The 20,742-nt window shown below is 30.6% G+C and overlaps 1 long non-coding RNA gene across 1 annotated transcript; it reads right to left on the minus strand.

Moving 5' to 3' along the window:
- Positions 1-9,327: 9,327 nt before the first annotated feature.
- Positions 9,328-18,523, minus strand: LOC129963605 (uncharacterized). The gene is made up of 4 exons (XR_008783999.1): positions 18,373-18,523; positions 16,049-16,213; positions 14,465-14,583; positions 9,328-11,877 (listed from the first exon to the last, which is right to left on the minus strand). It is a non-coding gene; the product is annotated as an uncharacterized LOC129963605 (long non-coding RNA).
- Positions 18,524-20,742: the final 2,219 nt, after the last annotated feature.

Here is a 20,742-nt window from a genome sequence, read left to right on the forward strand (position 1 = left end):
GTATTTATGTTAGTTATATATTTTTTGTATATGCTTATAGTTTTAAGTACTTCGTTTTTTAAGTAGTTTTTTTAAAACCTGTTTTCAACCGTTTATTTTAAACGATTCGTTTTATTTTCTTAGTGTTTGATGCATTTGAATTTAAACATTGTTAATGAATCGATCTGCTCATAATGAATCTAAGAAAATTTTGTTGACAAACTCTTGAGATATTACATAAATTAAAAAAGATATTCTTTAGTGCCCATAAAGTTTAAACGCTGAGTGACTCTATTTTCAGTAATCAGATTATTAAAAAAATGCTTTGTTTCAGTAAAAAATATTATATTAATTGAAGATTAATTCTTTCCACTTTAATTTAAAGCAAATTCTACTGGTGCCAACAGAAAATGAGAGATACATATTACGTTATGACTGAAGGCCTTTATAATATTATGAATGAATTATATGACAATCAAAATTTGAAGTTTTAAAATATTTTAATGAAGAAGCTATTAAAGTAGAAATTGTATAAAATATTTAATTATTAAAATTTTAACGAACATTAAGATTGGCGAACCGGCTGGTCGCCAAAGGCGGCTAGTATTGAATATATGTAAATGTTCACAGATTATAACATTGATAACTAGCCAACTTCGACAAAAACATATTCGCAAATTATCTGTATATAATTTAATGTAACTCGCAAAATCGAAGAACTAGTATTCCGTCAATGGTCATTGTATCCATTTCACCCATTTTTATTTCAAATGAGCGTTAATGATGCTGAGATATGCCTCGAATAAGCTTCTTCCGTACACTTCCGAGATAAATGTCACAAACATACATTCAATAAGTGAATGAACATATCGACAAACGAACAATTCCTTGTTGGATGTTTTCATATTTAAATTAGTTACAGAATTTAATTTTGGATGTTAAAATTATTCCTAGACATAATTTTATTGACCTAACTTTGTGTTTTAAAGTTATCGTGTTTGCTTGCACTAAATGAGACAAGCTTCCACCGGATGGATTTCGTTTAAAATTTTCTATAAAAAGTTACGAATTTGATGCTAAACTCTTGCATCTAATTTTCTTTAACTAGTTCCAAGCCTTAGAGCTATCTTAGTCATGGACAGACAAAAGTACATATCTGAAATTTGAGTTAGAGATCTGAATTGTGAAGGTTTAAAAAAATTCAAATTCGAAATTTTATGTTTGTCGGGAGTTGTTTTCTCTAAATTTTCTCATACACTTACAAATAAATGTGGTTTTTAACCGCATGCCGTGGCCGAACAGTAATTACCAAACAGCCTATTAGGGTCCGACCTTAGGCGATGTTTTTTGTGGCGCTTTATCAGTTATTATACAACACCCAATGTATAATTTGACAATTTATTTATACTGACCGATTCAAACCATCATTTGACACAATTGTAAATGAATTTATAAAATCCTACCAAATGCCATATTTAATTACATTTTTGAATTATCGTGGTTGCATACTTACGAAAATACAGACCAATAGACGATCAATACCATAAGGAATTTGTTTCCTAATTTGATTGATACCTGTACTTTAGATGTCAACCTCTGTACCAAATTTTATCCATCTAGCTAAAAGTGAAGGCATATCTTTCATTTATTTAATTATATTTAATAACTTAATTATAAATAATATATTTCGTTTAAAATTGATAAAAATCTACAAACATAATGTGAAATTCATATACTTAATTTCATTCATCTTACTGAAAGAGCATAAGTTAACTCGTATTCAAGCAAAGAGATCATTTCAAAAATGTGTACGGAGAAACAATAGTTATCTGCTTTTACTATCATTTAGATAGTTGTAAAATATGCATCTTCAGATTTGGAAACAAAAGGATTTATCCAGATTTTAATTAACAATTTCATTAACGGCTCTCATTTTTCCTAGATCAATCGTAAGGCCTTAAAAATGAATTTCCACTCTCGCCTCGCAACTGAATTACTGGCGTATGCTTAAAGGTAAGCACGCTTGCGGAGCGATCGGCTTCGCCCCCTATATTTTTCGAACTGGAGGAGTTTGAAACATGATCTGTCAGAAATTCGAGTTCAAATCTTTTAATGATTACATTTTTCATACTTCGCATACCATTATGCAAAAATAGCTATATAATACAATACAAGAAACAGAATGAAGATACGCCTGAAATGTCACGATATGAAAATTTGAACAAGTGAATCAAGTCTTCTGTACTTACTGACCTGTTGTACTAAACATTGTCAGGATTCTTTCTTCATACGAGTTAATTTCAATTTTTACTAACCGTTTTCGTAATTTTTTTTTAAGAGAATTAAACTTTTTTTATTCTGGAATTATTTTCCATATGGTGCCTAAAATATTTTTAATGGAATGTGTTCCTGTGTTGAGCTTATTTCTTTATATTTATTCAAACCGTCTTTAAAACAGGGTGCCAAAAGCTAAAAAAGTCTGTAATTTGTTGGTTAAATAACATTTGAAGTTCATGCTATCTCTGGAAGTTGATTAAATCGCTAGCCTTCAGATTAATATATAGCTCCACCCTATAATGCTGTACACAATTTTAAAGTGAGACACGCATAAAACAGCTTTCGATAAATTACAAACAATTCAATCGTGTATTCCATAAATATACAACTTGGTGATAAAAAGACGTTTAAGTCTAATCATGGATAATTTGACACTTGAATCTGCAATTTAAGAACCCGAGTCGTTATCTTTCTTTTTAAATAGAAGAAAATAAAATTGAGGACTTATGATCTGCGGAAACCAACCTGAAGGCACAACGAGATAAACAATTAAGGAATTTCTTCAAAAATGAGCCAAAGAATTATTTTAATGACATTTCTTCACAATAATTACCTAAGTATTCTTGTGCTATTTATTAGATCAGATCCCTTCGTATGAGAGCACATTTTAGAAATTACTTGAAATTAACTTTTCGGTTAAACAATTGAATTACTATTAAAGATAAATCTGAGATTTGACAACTTAAAGCAAACAATTTAAAAATTTCATAATTAGATATTGATATACTAGTATTGATTTGAACAATTTCAATACACTATTTTCAGTTAAAAAATGCTACTTGTATTGAAAATTTTATTTGAAACAATGCGATAAAGAAATTAAGACATTAAATGCATTTATACTTAATCTTAAAATTGATCCTAAAAACAAATCTTCACAAACTTTTTTTTACATTAATTTTAGAAGAATCTCCGAAATTTGAAAGTTACATAAAAATATTGTTAACTTAATACTCGTAAGCCATTCTAAATAAATCGCAATAAGTTTAAGTTGTTTCCCAAGCCGAAAGGAGTGCCTTGCTAAAAAGTATATTTGAACTCTAAGGATATTTTAAAAGTTAGGTAAAAGTAAAAAATAGTATCTATAAGTAGTTACATGATTGAAAAGAATCAATCTAGAAGTTAACGAAATTTAATGCACGATATCTTCACAAATACCTGAAACATTTTTAGAGTTATAGTCAAGAAAGACAGGAATAACTCCAAAAGTGTTATGAACCAAGCGTATGAAATTTGGCATACGATCTTTACCCCATACTTGATTTCCATCTAATGTTGAACAACATCATTCAAATAAAGTCAGACGGAGCACAAATGGACACTATGATAACAAAACGGAAAGAGCAAAATTATAGAATTAACGAAATGTGTCGGTAAGTTAACAGTCATTAACATTAAACTCAGAGGATGCAGACAGACGCCACAATCTGAAAAAGTGACGACTTCAATTAGTGAAGTTCGTTGTTTAATCTTACGATTCTAATAGGATTTAATCTCATTTGGTTTTAATCGGCTAGGAAGTAGCTCCAAAATACAAATTTGATTTTTAAGTATCTATTAACTGCATGTTAGGGATTAATATCCAAAGGTCGTACAATAAAAATCAAAAGATGCTAGTTTGATATCAAAGATCGACATTTCGTATCTATTGTTCAAACTCGACACGATATCCTGAATTCAGTTTAGGAAGAAAGTAAAAGATTTCAGAGTAGTTTTTAGATTTGCTACTGATCTCAAATGAACCAAGTTAAGTTATTTGTTACTGGTTTAAACTGGCATAATACGCGCAATTAGAATGATACACCTGGTTTTTGAAGGGTTGAAATTAGATTTATTGCAGGAATCGGAAAGTGCACATTTCAATTTCTTGCAAGGATCACAATTGAATGAACATTTATATTCAGTGCAGTTAAAAATTAAGGATTCTGAGAAATAATGGCAAGTTAAATCGAGATCTTAAACTTATGCCATAGAAAATAATTCAAGAATACATGTGTTACTCTAAGAAAGCAAAATAAGAAACAAAATTCTATATTAAGAAAAAAACGTTAAATATTTAGAAAGAATAACTCCAAGTTCTATATAACTAAGTTTATTTACAAAAATGGACATTTCACTTTAACATTTGAAGTATACAGTGACATGCATGAAAAGTTACTTTTTTGGGATAACTGTACAGCATGTACAAATGTGAGGTACATATAGTTTACAAGGCACGCTTTCAAAAATTTAAACCAAACCTATTACACAATAATACATACAAGAAAATATCCATTTTGAATTTACAGTACAAATTTAAAAAGCATGAAAGATTCAACAAATCAAACAGTATAGTATAATGCAATACACTGAAGCTAATGCAATACACTAGGAGTAAAAGTTGGTTATACGTGGGCAACAATGGGCGATATACAACAGATTCATCGATTGCAAAACTTAATTTAATAAAGGAACTTCACACAATCCTAATTAATTTCGACTACATGAAACAATTTTTCTAGACAAGAACGATAAAAATGGAAGTTATCATAAATTGGTCGTTGTTTTAACCATATTCAAGTGTTCGGTACTTTTCCCAACTGCAACAGTTTGAGTAAATATTTATTCCAAAATTCTGCAGTAGTAAAATAAAGCGTACGAGACAAAGTATAGTTTGTTTGATCGTGGAACTCTAACCAGCCGATTTGCATAAATTCAAGAAAATATTCCGTGCTATTTTAAAAGATGTTTCGCTTATTTTAATATTCGATACATTGAAGCTGGTTCAAGATTTTTATACAGAAAAAGAGTAACTATTCAAGAAATTTTAACAGTGTACATTGATTTAAAATTACACAACTCTTTCTTCTCTATGTTGCATAGAAATGGCTGGGAAAAGGAAATTATTGAAGTAAAATTTACATTTTCACGAAAGTTCAGAAGATTTACTGAAAAATTGTGGAACTAAAGGATGAAATTTTACTTTAAAGTTGATACAGAAAACTAAACATTTTGTTGCGATTCAAGATAAACTATGCCTTTTTATATGCAGGATAAGAGGTCAGAAACAAAAATATAATTTTAAAAGACAAGTAAAAGTCAATATTGTAAATTATATACATCGAGTTGATATAATGGCAAATTGGCATTTATATACAATATAAAATTATGCGAGAAAATACACATAATTCATTTGACTGAAAGATTTCAATTTAACACACAGCATAACAAAATTTTAGATACGATTTAGAAGATTCGATACACAGATTGTTTACTTACGACAAATTAAGTTTTAACTAATTAGGAAAGATTGGACGATGTATTTATGCAACATTGCTTGCACCGTTTCTGGAAGAAAGTTTCAAAAGCGGATATTTTCCGCGCCTCGGTAATTAAATACAAAGCAGCTTAATCCGAGTTAGAATCTTTCCAATAAATTTATTGCTACAAAATTGCTCACCTATTAAAGTTTTAAAGTCTTAAAAGAGGGATTTAACTTTTACTTAATTAAGGCCCTAATTTGCCGAGCTTCAAATTCGATACTTTCATTAAATCACTTAATTTTTTTTTTATTAGATCTAAAGTTTGATCCTGTCCGATGGTTAAAATCGCAATTTGTGTACGTCTTTGTTTAATGAAATGCAGCAGAGAAGCGAAACTATTAAGTTTCTTATAGATGAAAACTCGTTTTAAATGAATACAGAATTCAGTTTCATGAAATGTTTGGTGAAAATCAGGCTTTATAGAAGATGTACAGTATTTATAAACCGATTAATCTAATTCATTAAAAAGGTATCTATCACGATGTAGCATAGAGTAAAACCATCACCTGTCGAGGGAAATAAAAGCGAGATGCTACACGATATAGATTTCAACTAAGGTAATGTATACAATTGTCTTTTAATCCCATTTAGTTCCCGGACATAGAATTGACGAATTATTTTTTGCTTTTAAGTTTCCCATCTAACTTAAGCGATCTAGCTGTCCCTTGCAATTTTTAATTAAACGCGTGAAATCAATTGGGAAATGTTTCCAAGAAGCCGAGTTCAATCAGATCTATATTATGTGAGAGACAACGGAAGTGTCCATTGCGATGTTGGTTGTTTCCATGATTTCCCTTTTAAGATTTCATTAATTTTTCTAGAATCTAATTCAGAAATTGCAGAACTTAAGTGGTTGATATTAGACTAGCTGTTATCCAATAGTTGATTTCGGTATATTGAAGTAAAATTTTTAAGTCTGACAGTCGCACACTATAAAACCGACTTTTCCATCTATATTACCTCTTGACCCGAGAGTTTCAAATTCCAAGACATTCCGACTTCGATGTTGATCAGGCATCGATTTCAAGAATGTCTTAAGGAATCTAGAAGACTGGCAGTTAACTGGCTAGCACAGTCACTGACAGTCTTTTCCCGTGCATTAAGAAATCCCTAAATGATCCATTTTGACATAATTTTTTTTTAAATCTAAAGCTTCATTTAACTAATCGGAAAGCAACAGAAAATTTAAAGTTTATACTGAAAATTTCAGATGCATATATTTTCCCATTGCCGAATATTCGATTGCTAACAAGACTACCTACATCTACTGAAGATAGAAATCAACTATTGCAAAGCCACATATTTTGCTTGGGACACATGAAAATTTAGAAATCAATTTGTATTAGATTGTTTCGAGAGTGACAAGTTTTTAAACGTATTTGATTAAAGTTAAAATTTAAGACCAATTTTATTTTGCTACTTCCTAATGTTTATTCTTTGGGTATAGAAATTTCAGTAAAAAGGAAATCAATTTTTCTGAAGCGAGTTTTGCAAGTCGAGTTATTCTCTGAATGAAGTTCGATCTCGTACTTCTGCCGAAATTTAATGCCACAAGGCGTTTTTACGTTATTAAAATTCGCTTTTGATTGAGCTTAAAATTAGTAACGTCTTATATTCAGTAGCGGGAATTCGAACATTTTTATCGATAAATAATTTTGTGGTAATATAGTTTAAGATAATTGATTTTGCCAGTATTTGGTCATATGGTACGATACGAAAACGCTTATCATACACATGCTGCATTCGCGGACTCGCCTATCATATATAGTGTATTTGAAAATTGAACGATACGAAAATGTGTATGAAAATTCCGTCTAGCGGGCATGAACCAGATGAATCGAATCTTATTGCTTAATAAACATAGGGAAAATATACAAGACAGAAACTATCTTCACAGTTAAGTGTTTAAAACAAAACCTCGGAGCGGTTTAAGATTTAATATGGATTGAGAAAGACGATTTTTACTTTGCCGAGAAAATTATCCGTATATTTTCCAATATTGACTCTTGACTCCACTTCAATAATTTACAGTTTCAAATATCGATCCGATTTATTTAATTTGGTAATGATTAAGAAATAAGTATTCTGAAGACTAGTTCCTCTCCACATTTTGATCGTGATGTTGGCCAGGCACCACGACCGAAATGTCACCGATTTTTAAAAAAAGTAGATGGTCAGTTTGCTTGTCGACAGAGCAAATGGCCACCTTTAAGTCTCAACATTATCTATTTTGATGTGCTAAAGCTTATTCTCTGAAGGATAGGAGTTTAATTTTAGAATTTAACGCGAATAAAAATAGTTTAATGCGTATTTAAATCTTAAAATTTGATTTTAATTGGGAATAAAGACGATTCATCCAGTCCACGCATTTTGTGCGGAGGTTTAAAAATTCGTTTGCTTCATTTCGTTATTAGTTTTTTTTTAAGGCTTTTAGTTTTCTAACACAAGAAATTTGAATATTTCATTGTAGGGTGTCCAACCACGTCGTCTTAACGTTTAAAGCCAAGATTAATAGTTAGTCATTTGCGATTTTTTAAATTCATTTCCACGTTATGAAAGTTGCCATCAATTGCCTATATTATGCGAGGGTAATTGTCATTTGATGTAATACAAATACACGAATCTACATCGAATTCGGTTCAAGCACAGTTCCAATTTAACCTCTTGTCTAAAGGGATTAGGAATGGGATGTTTTTAATAATGTTTGCATTTATAAATTACTACAGATGTATTTAATATACCGGCTAAGTGGTGGTTTCTTTCTACATGGAATATTATTTTAATATTACAGGACTAATGGAAATTTGATCAGAAGTTCAAGCCTTAATATACAAATTAGAGAATTGCGTTGTGTTTAATTCATTGGGGGGGGGGGGCAAAAAGATACGATTAGTTTTAATTTTACAAGCTAAAAATTTTCGTGCTATTAGAAGCATTCTGTTGAAATTGAGGGCCTGTCAATATTTTTAAATTAAGTTCCACTAAACAGCTTAATGAAAAGAATATTCAATTTTAAATCGATCCTATCTATACATCGTCCAACCTAGAAAATTTAAAACTATCATTTTAGAATTAAAAATTAACAAATTTAAAGTTAACAATTATTAAACAATGAATTTTACTAAGTTAATTTAATTTTAAAATCCATTTCTGAAATATTCGTTATAATTAAAATTGCTATAGATCGCTATATATTGAGAAAAATCGCAAAATAATGGATTGTTAGATTACGAAACTATACAATAGATACATCATGAAGTTGTTTAAGAACGCAATACATAACTCATCTTTACAAAGATGAAGTGATATTGAAATATTCAGGACTATACATCAACATGCATTCAAAATTTAGATAAACGACAGAGGAGACTTGTTAGTTCACTCACCAGAAGAAAATATGCTAAAAAATCTTCAAATAGACGATTAAACACATCAAGTGAAGTCTTCTATTGGACAAGACTGACAATTTTGTTCATTTGAGACATTCCTTCAAAACTCGTGATGCACACTATTAAGCAACCACTATTAAATACAACTCATTAAAAATAAAATGAAAGCAAAATATAGCAATAATTTATGTAAATTAACAATTTTAAGGGAACTTGTTAATTGAAATACAAGATTCATTAAAATAAGTTTAGAGTTTTCTTCAAACTAAATACGACAGATAAAAAGCATTAAATTTCTCAATGCATTATTCAATGAACATAAAAAATAATTTGGACCGATCTTTTTGAAATTTTATTTTATTAAAAATGAACTTTGAGTTAAGTCTATTAAAAGAGTTTGAAGTTTAAATAAACCAAAACAAATTTAAATTTAAAGACTTATTTAAATGAAGCGGACGATTCTGACTTTCAAAACATGCGATTATTTGAGGTAATTCATTTAAAGTAGACTTTCTTCGAAATTCAAGTTATATTGTAGATTTGTTCGATTCCAAGTCTGTGTGGTAATTTTAGATTTCCTTCAAATTTTATAGTATTTATGACTTAGATTCTTAAATTAGAAGCGAATGTACAAAAACCATGGCTATTGCAAAAATTTAGATATTAAAAATATCCGGCTGGAGTTTTAGAGCGTTCAAGTATTTGATGCTGAAACGACATAAAGGAATAAGGGATAAATACAAGATATTAGTGGCGTGTTTCTTGTAAAAACGTATCAAGCGAGATCCGGAACGAGATTGACTAAATTTATTAGACTTTAAATAAAATACGCTTAGTTAAATCTTGAACTTTTACTATTTCAATATTAAATTTAAATATGTTATGAAAATCTATTACATTAAATCAAAGTCACCGAAAGAGCAGCGAAAGAGCTTGAAACGAGTTGATTACCTTAGTTCCCATTTCACGAGAATACTTCCCCCTCAAACCATTGCTCGAGGATTGTTCATTTAAAATTTGATGTTAAATAGACTTGATGCCGAAGTTTCTATAAATAAACTATTAAACAAGTAAAATATTTCCCAAGTAGTGCGAGTTGCAAATTTTAATCACGAGATTGAAGGCTATAGTTTCAATTTAGGTATTTTGGAAGACTTTTCAAGACTATTTTGGAATAATTTTGCCTTTAATACATTTACTTGTATAACTCTACGACTTTTTACATTACAAGAAAAATTGATACGAAAGAGTAATTTTATACGCGAGGTTTTACAGTGCCCATTTGTCGCTCTTAAATTTAACAACTCAATAGTTGCTGCCAATGTTGCAGTACAAGTTGCAACTAACTACATTGTCCTCCCTTCCCCAAATGTAATCGATATTTTCAATACATTGACTAGCGAGGGCAATTGCTACGCAGTTTAGCCTATTACACCCGCCTATCTATCCGAGTGTTCAGTTCCCGATACTACGTCTACCCGATAACGCGTTAAATACCTGCTCCCTGGGGACCGCCACTTTCTGTTTCGACCGCCGGTCCCGAACAGCCTAAACAGAAAGTAGGCAGGGATCAGTATATTTAAAGCGTTCTCTCCCCCACCCCTCATTCTCTTTTCGAAGCGCATTCCGATTTCCCAAGCCTCCAACGACAGTCAGGCAATTTCTACTTTCAACATTGGCATTTGCAATTATTGATAGAAACTTAAGAATTGGCAAACAAGGCAACCGTAATGCTGCTCTACCTTTGCGTATCGCATTGATCTTAAGCTTTAAGAAAATGGTAAAAAAGTTCCGTTTAAAGTTTTATTTCCATTTCAACTTAAGTATATCACTATAAAATAAAATTTAACTTTATTTGAACTTTCTTAGATTAGAGAATTTAAGATTTGGGCCCTCTTGTCATTAGTTAGCAATATACCTATGTCAGAAGATAAAATTTAATGGTATTGACAACCCATTTCTTTATAGAGGGTATAAAACCAAACAAACAAGTTTTTTTCCTAGCTTATTTAATTTCCCTCGACCGAAATGGTTTGAGGAGAACAGTGAACTATAAAGAGACACGAGCCAAAATTTCTACTATCGCAATTGCATGGTCAAGTTGCTTTAGTAATTCAATTAAATTTAGCGTAACTTTCTACTAAAGTCAGCGATCTTGTCATTGAGCCGATTTAGCTGAAGTAGGATCTTTATAAACTGCAAATAGTAAAAAGTTATTGCTAAACGAATACATTACCGCTTGCTTCGATTTTTGAAAGAGAGATACCCTTGAGGAAATTTCATTGGGAGGCAATCTGCAAAGTCCCGATGTCAGAATGGAAGCTCTATTAAGAGCATTGTCAAAACAATTCTCCTAAACCTATCAGCAATTAACTAAACCTGCCAGATAGGTGCGAGACTCGGAATCGAACACGCGTTTTGGGAGTAACACTAATCTTGACCTAGTCATTTTAAATTATTTCGTCCGTTCCATTTTCTTAGAAACACGAGAAATACAATGAGAGCAAAATTAGAGATTTAAGTGTTTTTAATTAACAATTTAATGAAGTTCTCTTAGTAGGTAAAAATTAAGTCAATCTAATATCGATTACATGCAATTACATTTGTCTCGGAAATCAAGTTTGGAGTAGTCTCGAAATATTAAACACATGAACCCGAGTTCGTTATCAATTACAGTGACATTTTAATTAAACGGTATACTATGCAATACAAGTTACATGTTTGGCTGACTTTGCAGCTGGGGTTGTAGTGAAGACCTTTCGACATCTGAATAGAATAGTTGCATGTCCTTTCAAGCCTGAATTCAGAAGACGTATGGTAGTATTGAAATTCAAGTCCTCTTCAACATTCATTTCAGTTGTTCCAGTTTCCTAAAAGTTAAATATTTAAAACATGTTAATTGGCAATATTTAAAGAGCAATAAACAGAAGAAACGAAGTCACTAACAGAAATTCATGTAAAAAGTTACGAATTCAAAAAGTTGTGTACATAATTTAGTTCTACATTTATCCGATTTTGCTACGGAATACAATCCTATCAACTATTATAGTTCTAGTTTTCGAAAAATTTCAGATGAAAGCCGATTAAGATTATTGAAGCAGAATGGAATAGGGTTCATTTTAAAACTACACGAACAAGGCATCTGCTTTCTCAGTTCCACAAATATCGTTTCTGTGCTCTTTTATACCAAAACTAAAGTTTCTCAAAATAACTTGGGACGTATTCAGTTTCTTTAAATTCTTAAGACTTCCATCTTTCGATTTTGTGTCTATCGATACTTTTTCCCCCCGAAAGACACTTGGGACAGCTTTGAAACATTTGCAGCTTGTCTCCAATCTAGAGTTAAACTACCTAGGAAATGGAAACGCCAACTGTAGTTGGTTTTTAAAAAAGAAATGGGGAAATCAATACAAACGCTCTTATAGAATATAACACCGTTTACTATATTGTAAATGCATAAATTATATCCTTTTGTAAAATATATAGATATCCTTTTGTAAAATATATAGATATCCTTTTGTAAGCTGAAAATAACTCATTCTGTAGCTTCACACATTGAAATCATTTTTGTTAATGCAATACTTGAAATAAATTGCTTTTTTACAGACATTTTTATACTATTACTCAAATTGTGTTCAAGTGACAGAGTACCTAAAAAAGGTCAAAAGGAATTTTATTGCTCGTATGAGAAATTGAATCTTAAAGCGTTTAAAAGTTGAGCTGCTTCTATTAAGTTATTGAAAAATTTTATTACGAGAGAAAAGTGCTACCACATCCTCTATTCATATCTGCTAAAATAGAGATGGATAAAAAATTCTCTCCCACTCGTTGACTCGAGTAAAATTGCAATGAAGTCTTTTTGGCTACATGCAATTTTCCTTATAAAAATGAAAGTTTTAAACAAGAGGTTTAGTTTGACCTTTTACGATTTGACACACTAAGACTTAAAACAATGAAATTAAAGTTTATTGTTAGCACAAACTCATTTAAAAGTCCGATAACTAAAAAATAAGCGCGTTAATTCTGAAATTCATCGCTTGCAAATTTATATGTTACACAACCAAAACTTTACCGAAATAAGATTGCACATTCTTTTGAATATCAAGCAATTTAGAATAAATTAACATTTTGTAAAAATTGCAGGAAAATCGAGTGGATTTTTTATCGTGGAATTAAAAACTATTTCATTTTACTCCTAACTATATTTTTGTTTAAACTATTTTTCGAAAGCCGAAAGTTAGACGTGAAATTTGAGTGTTCTAAAATATTTTATAGAACTGGAATTTGCTCAAAGACCGTAGTAAACTTAAGTTCAAAGTCAAAGTCAAAATTAATGCATTTTTCAGAATTTGCGTTTCACAATAAAAACTTATATCATTATCTGGAGGAAATCCGAGGCATGTTTTACGTAGCATTAATAGCTATATGGAAAAATGTATATTTAAGTTTTGAGGATTTAAAGAGCTCCAAAGGTTTTAACATTTACATTTTACAAAAACTGTAGAATTCGGAGTCTTGTAGACAACAGTTATCCAATAACTTTCTACTGAAATTGCAATTAAAATATAATTTTAAGTGTAATTTGGATGGTACTGTAGTTTCTTAAAAATCTGGATTGTGACTACGAATCACGCAACGCTAGTATGAAATTGCGTTTAAATAAGCATACAGAACCCAAGTGTAAATGTTGTAGATTCTAGCTGTTAAGATTGCGCAGGGAAAAGAAATGAGAAGTTCAACGTTTCATTAAGACTAAAGATATCTAGTCTTGGATATTTAAAGTTTGCAATTATCTACGGTACCCGAGAAATTTTACAAGAACTTCACAAGTTTTACTCAAATGCTCTTCAATATAATATTTCGGTTTTTATGCTATTGTATTCTACGAAAAATCGGTTGATATTTTCAGGTATTGGAATTTTGCAACATTTATTGCTATAGATTAGGTGACAAACAATTCGAGACAAAGTGAGGCAAGTACACTTCAGATTGTTAAACAAGCCAACAAAAAAATTATATTTTTCTAGAGCTAATAATAGTCAACTGATAATGGATTCCTTACATCTGGAGCACTTTTATCTTATACCGGATTACACAGTAACTAGAAATAAGTATTAAATTGCCGAAAGAATTATGGAGATGCTATTAAAAAGCCAATTTCATAACCCCAAAGTGCCTGTCGAGTTTATAGATTTGCTTATAGGTTTGATTTCGGTTTCACTTTGGGAAATTAGCCACCATCATCCTTGCCACCCTATCGCTAGATACCGCTCTTTAGATACTGAACGAGATCATTATGGTTCTACTTTGAAACTTAAATTAGTCACTTCTGCTCTTATACAAGATATGAAAAGAGCTTTTAAAGCAAATGCTAGACATTTAATCGAGACAAATAGCTTTAAAGATTCATAATACGAGATTAATTACAATAAACTGATGGTTATGTTATAAACTTACCATTGGAAATATTGATCTTCTAGTTGAAGAAAATAGGCATGAATCTTTCAGGCAGGTGAACATCGTAACCCGACGACAGATGAATAGACGACTGTCGTTCGAACTGACGAAAACTTGACCTGCAAGAAAGAATTTCTCTCATTAAGATGCAAAATGTTAACTGCAGTTCGATACATTTAATTTAGCTGACATTTGTAAGAAAATTTATTGTCATAGTAGCATAATTGAAATAAGATAGGAGAAATAATGGTAAAGTTCGTTTTCAAAACGCCAGGCAGACACATTTCAAGCGAACTCTTACCTAACGATTTTAAGAACAAGCCAACTAACTTTAGTATTAGAGATCCTACATTTAATAGGAAGAAAGGGACTACTCGCACCAGAAATCCATAAGTGGAAATATTTTTATTAACAAGTCTTGCCAAAACGGGTGTTTAATTTCAGGCAAACAAGAATCAGAATCATTCATCGATACTCTAAGTGCCTATTTTAAAAGTGTTCAAATTCGCTTTTGCGCCGTAAAACTGGTTAACTTTCTACAGATGGTTTTGCCACAAGAATTTGTTCAGTGAAAATTAAAGCTGTAAATACGGTTTTAAATTTTTGTGCATCTCGTAGAATCAATTTTATTAATAGAATATTGTATGCGATTACCAACAGTTGAGATCCAAGACATTTTTATGGATAATTTTATTGAGATACTAGTCCAAAATAAAAACAAGGTTCTTCTGTCCGAAGTATGATTTGAACCGAGCTATTTTTAAACAGTAGAAATTTAATTCTGCAATCATTGTTATAAATTCTTGATTTACAATTACGTTACAACATCATACCCGAGGCAAATAGATTTTAAATATCTAGTCAATGGGAATGACAATATAGAAATAGCCTTCTCTACGTATAAAAGAGTTGAGAAGTTACCATTTAATCGTTTTAATTTAATAAAATCGACTACACAGTATGTTGAGGCTTTTTCACTGTTGAGAAAACATTTAGAAAGTCGATTCCCTAAGGCAAAGACTGTTGAACTATTAATGAAGCATTTGGATGCTTTTTATTAAACACTCGATATGAATTTGCCATTCGATTTAGAGTTCTATACCTTATAAATGAATGCGTTTATTACATTTGTGGTTTACTCGATTCAGCAAAACAGCTTGAACTGACCACATGATGGTCGATTTATCCTGAAATGATTGAAGAGTTGCCCTAAAGCCTTCTATAACTTTGATTGTATTTCGCAGAATATCAAAATGAAAAAGCTGGCTGAAATTTTGAGACTCATAAATGAGGTGTTTTATTATATATACCATTATGTAGCAGGTGACATCGTGAGCACTTGACAGATTTATTATGTATAAATTTGAAGAGGAATTCTAAATTTGGGTCCTTTGTTGATCCCGATAATCGGCCGAAAATAAAAGGGATGTATAGAGTTTAAACAATCATATTTACAATTATTCAAACCCGCCATGTTAAAAGGGATAATTTAGAACTGCTAAATATTATAACAGTTAACGAGTTAAAGTTTCCGAGAAGTTTAAGAACTGTTCAGAATGAATGGTATTAAATATCAATACTTACCTTCGTAGAAGAATTTATCGCACTTTCTTGTGGGTTCTTATTGCAGCCATTTCCAATCAGCTAGCTTGGTTTTTCCCATAAATGGTCTTCAGACCACATTGTAATCAAGATTTTGATGAAGCTCTGGGGAGTTTAGAATGGACTTGCAGCAAGTTGTGCAGTATTCTATAAAAGATTTAAATCCATTATACATCAGATGCATTTTAAATAGTTAAAATATAAACAAATACAGTGTTAAAAATGTAGTTAAATTTGTTCAGTTATACAATTTTTTCAATCAAGAAGGTATTAAGTGCTTTCGCATTTTCATCTGCGTTTCGAACCCACTTTTCCTCTAGGAAAAACAATTGAAATATTATATTCTCGTTTTTAATTTATTGAAATTGCATTCATGGGTACTTGAATTTTCTGTTAGATTGGGTTCATACAACCTTGAGTATTATAGGTAATAATTAGCCTAATAACTTCCGTTATATAGCGATTCAAAAAGCACTTATACCAAATGATGGATGCAGTTGGACATTTTCAGATTTCTTCACTGATAAACAAGAAAGCAGACATAGGAGCGGCCAGATTTATTCACTACATCAGTTTTTCATAAAACATTCATTTTCACCTTTAAATGTTTATATTTTATCCACCGATGTTTATTTGTTACATCTTAACCTATTACCACAGCATTTTTATTTTATTTATATTGATCCACATCTTCAATGGTATAGTAGTTTCACAAGAATATATGGATTCATATCTAATGCAGCTAAAGCATCTTGCTTCGCCGAAAATTCACCTCCAGGATGAGCATTTGGAACTTTCGTTTCGCAAGCATTACTTTTCAGCCAGTTACATGAAAGAAAGCTAGCGGCCCTTGTATAAAATATCTTGGAAACTGATTCGTCTCCACAACGATACACGATTTGTTGCAATGAATAGAGGGATTCTAAAGCGAGATTCCATTTGGGAGGCTTCTAATATCCGATACAATTAAACTAAAACCATCTAAAAGATTCCATTTGATTTGGTGTTATAATACAAGGTTCAATTTGCGACCTCGGACTGAGACTGAGCTAACAATCGTCAACTAAAAGAACATCGTTGTTTGAACTCCATAAACAGTTATTTAAAAAAAAATCTAGATACTTTCACTCATGGAACTTGAATCTTAATTGAACGTCATTTTCACGTCTTCAAAAAATTAATCTGAGAATTATTTGCATTTTAGCTAAAAAATTAGAAGAGTGCGTCATCTAAAAGAATGTTCTAGAAGGTCTCTTTATGGCGTAGGTAATATACAAAGACTAAGAATGAAGCAATGAAAATAAGCATGTTATTAATTTCCCATTTGATATTAGGATTTAACGATTATAAATGCAGAATTGTTTTGGATGCAATTCTCTAGCATCCTTTTTTAGAATAGTATATGAAGCTAGGACAACCATAATGAACCTCTATTCCCTGAGGCACTAAAGTCTGTTCTAGATCACCTTATTTACCAATACTTGTGGAAGTCTTAAACCCGTTTCTAAAAAATAGATTATAAACAAGTCGACGAGGTTTAAGTACTTTTGTAGACTAACAAGTGTCCATGCATACGGTTTCTTCTTAAAAGGCAGCCATTTCTATATTTGCTGTATCAGTTACCAGTCTTCCTATAGCATTTGTTCTGTCATTTAAGTGACAATTCGTTTACATTGCATTGCATAATATCAATTCATATAAAAGGCATAGACTTATTTGCAACATTTACATCCAAATAGACAATTCAATTATTCGATAATTAAAATGCTAATATTACAATATAAATTAAACTAATCTCTGCTGAACGCATTTAAATTAAGATTTTCGTTCGCTCAGTTTGAAGATTTCATATTCAGCAAAGATTTATATGCTTGCCAAAAATTTAAGACAAGAATTCGGATAATAAATTAATATCAAATGCAACGATACAATGAAATTTCGTCTTCAAGATGCTTATTTCTGGGTTTAGATTATACAATTATATTACTCGAACAAAGTATATTTCAGGAAGTTAAAGAGAATAAAATTTAGATGGAAAATAATGTCGTATATGAAGTCCTACCGAGTTTAGTTTTTAATTTCAAGATTAAGTAATCTCTTCACAAGTTTCATCAATCCATATTCACCGCAAGATTAAGAAACTCTTTAAACAATTTATACATTAACAAATTTTAAATTATACGAGAAACCAACTGACGATAGATAAAATGCTGCGTGGAATAATTAAGAATCACTGTGCATTTTACTCTGAAAATAACCATCCTAATATTTAAGAGCCTTAATAAACTATAAAAAAAAATACTCACTCGTGAATGGAAAAAGCAGTTCTGCCATGTAAAACTCAGTACAGCCTATAACAGTCAGAAGTCTTTTTAGAACTCAAATTCAGCAGTTTTGAGTAAGCATGATATCCACATAAACATTTTAATACATTCAATTTCAAAAATAATGCAAAAAGCAAAATCGCTTCTCGGTGGATCGGTTATAAAGTATTTTGTATTTGTAGCAACCAATCAAAATGGTTTAAATCGTTTCTTTTTCTTTCTTGCAGTTTTATATTTCGTAGTTAATTTGCATAATTCTTTGTTCGTTTGACGACTACAATGGCAAGATGATAACATCATATTTTCCAGTTCAGATGTTCGTTCTGGTCGTCCAAAGTGTATATTGGCCCGGGGCATGTGTAATATCATTTAGCACTTGATGTGATAATTTTGATTACACTCTTTGTTTAAAGCATTCAGGAAACATTAAACATTAAATAGAATTAAAATGAAAAAAAAACTTTGGAAATGTGCTTTAAGAAACCATGACATTGTTCATTAAAAATATCCAAAGACATATTTATTATTGATGCGAGAACTTCTAATTGATTGCCGGCAATAACTTAGATTCGTATTTTTCATTAATAAACATAAAGTAATTCGAAATGCCTAGAAGTGATTTTTTTAAATGCCAGACTGAATTTTTCATTTCTCAAATTAATTAGCACATGTAACAATAATTTTTCAATTGCATCCTATTATGGGCTTATCAAAGCCATTTTCTAGATTTGGAATTATTTCAAGTCGTATTAGTTTTCAGCATATTGGAATAACATTTCTTGGAATTATCAAAATTTACAAGTTGAATTCCAACGTTGATTCCAAGTATGCCATTGATGACATATTTAGAAATCATAAGCTGTTGTAAAAAAAATGAAATGCTAGTGAAAATGGACTGATGGTTGTGGCTGCGTGATTGATCCTTTATTTTTCTTATTATTTTAAATATATTGATAAGATCCTGTTGGATATTTTTGTAAAATTTAAGACGAAATATTTTTTCGGATACGAGGTGTTTAGTGCCTTTCTCTCTCTGTCTCTGACTGTCACTGTCTATGTATTCTTAATTCTTCCTGCCATGACCTCAGATGATTCGAGCTCGATCTGCACGCGTTTCATGAACTTCAATTGACAACGATTCAAGCAAAACTTTATAAACTGTAAATCTAACATAACTTTATCAATGTAATCAAAAATGCTGTGTTGGTGTCAGAGGAAAAGAGGTGAAAAGCAAAGAGATTTGGGTTGATTTTTGTCCTAACGAAATATATTACAGAAGTATGTTTTTAATTTATTCTTTTACTTTATTTTTCTTGTAAAGCGCAGTTTTAATTATGTATTTTTTTTGATTAATAAATAATTTTAAATAAAAACCTTATCTTGTAACTGACATTTATGACAATTGGTTGTGAACTAACTCTGCTAAAAGTGGTCTTAGATGAATGCCTAATTAAGTCTTAAAATCCCAATGAAGTGCCTAATTAAGTCTTGTAGAAAGAACATCCAAGCCATTAAGAACTGATTTAAACATCAAAAACGTACTTTTAGCCAGATTATACTGGCTATAATGCATGATTTTTTTTCTACATGAATTTTTTAATGGTTTCTCTTCTAAAATATGTTAATTTCTCCTTTTCAAGTTATAAAATTTTCTGTTCAGTATAATTCTTTCTAAATTTCTACTGTTATCTTCATCGTTGATATCCACTAATTTTTATTAAAGTTTCTCTGGAAATACTGTCTACAAGTACCAAAATGTATAAGTAGATACAATGTAAACATTTTGCGAAAGCACTGTTGGAGGAGACACTAAAAACAACATTAAAGAATGTTATGATATTTTTTATTTTCACATTTACTGAAGTGCATTTTCCTTTTTTTTTCAATGCCTTCATTCCCATTACTGTTGGTTTTTTATAGTGTTTGGGTGAAAATCATACTTTTCCACTTTATTGTTCAATAATGTAGCAGAAAACGCTATTTTTCTTTTATATAGTTCGCTTGGATTTCATAACTTGAAGCAGTGATCCTTGAAGAAGCTTGATTATAATATTTTATCTTTTCCCATCTTATTAGTTTGTTATTAGTATATAATTAATTAATAAAGGATTAATTGCGCGCACCTGTATATGTGTGTTTGTATACTACAGGACATTCGCGTTATATGTAGAACTGCCAAAGTTTGCTCAAATATACTTTAGAGAGAGAAAACGCGCGCCTCGGGACAATTTCTAAAAATTCTTATTAAAGTTTTAATTAGTTAAAAATCAATTTATTGTTTTTAATTCGAATATTAGCGCTTAATAATAAATTTGACACTTTCTAAAAATTCAAAAATAAAGCTTTCCATTG

Source organism: Argiope bruennichi, chromosome 3, assembly GCF_947563725.1.
Source record: "Argiope bruennichi chromosome 3, qqArgBrue1.1, whole genome shotgun sequence".
NCBI lineage: Eukaryota > Metazoa > Arthropoda > Arachnida > Araneae > Araneidae > Argiope > Argiope bruennichi.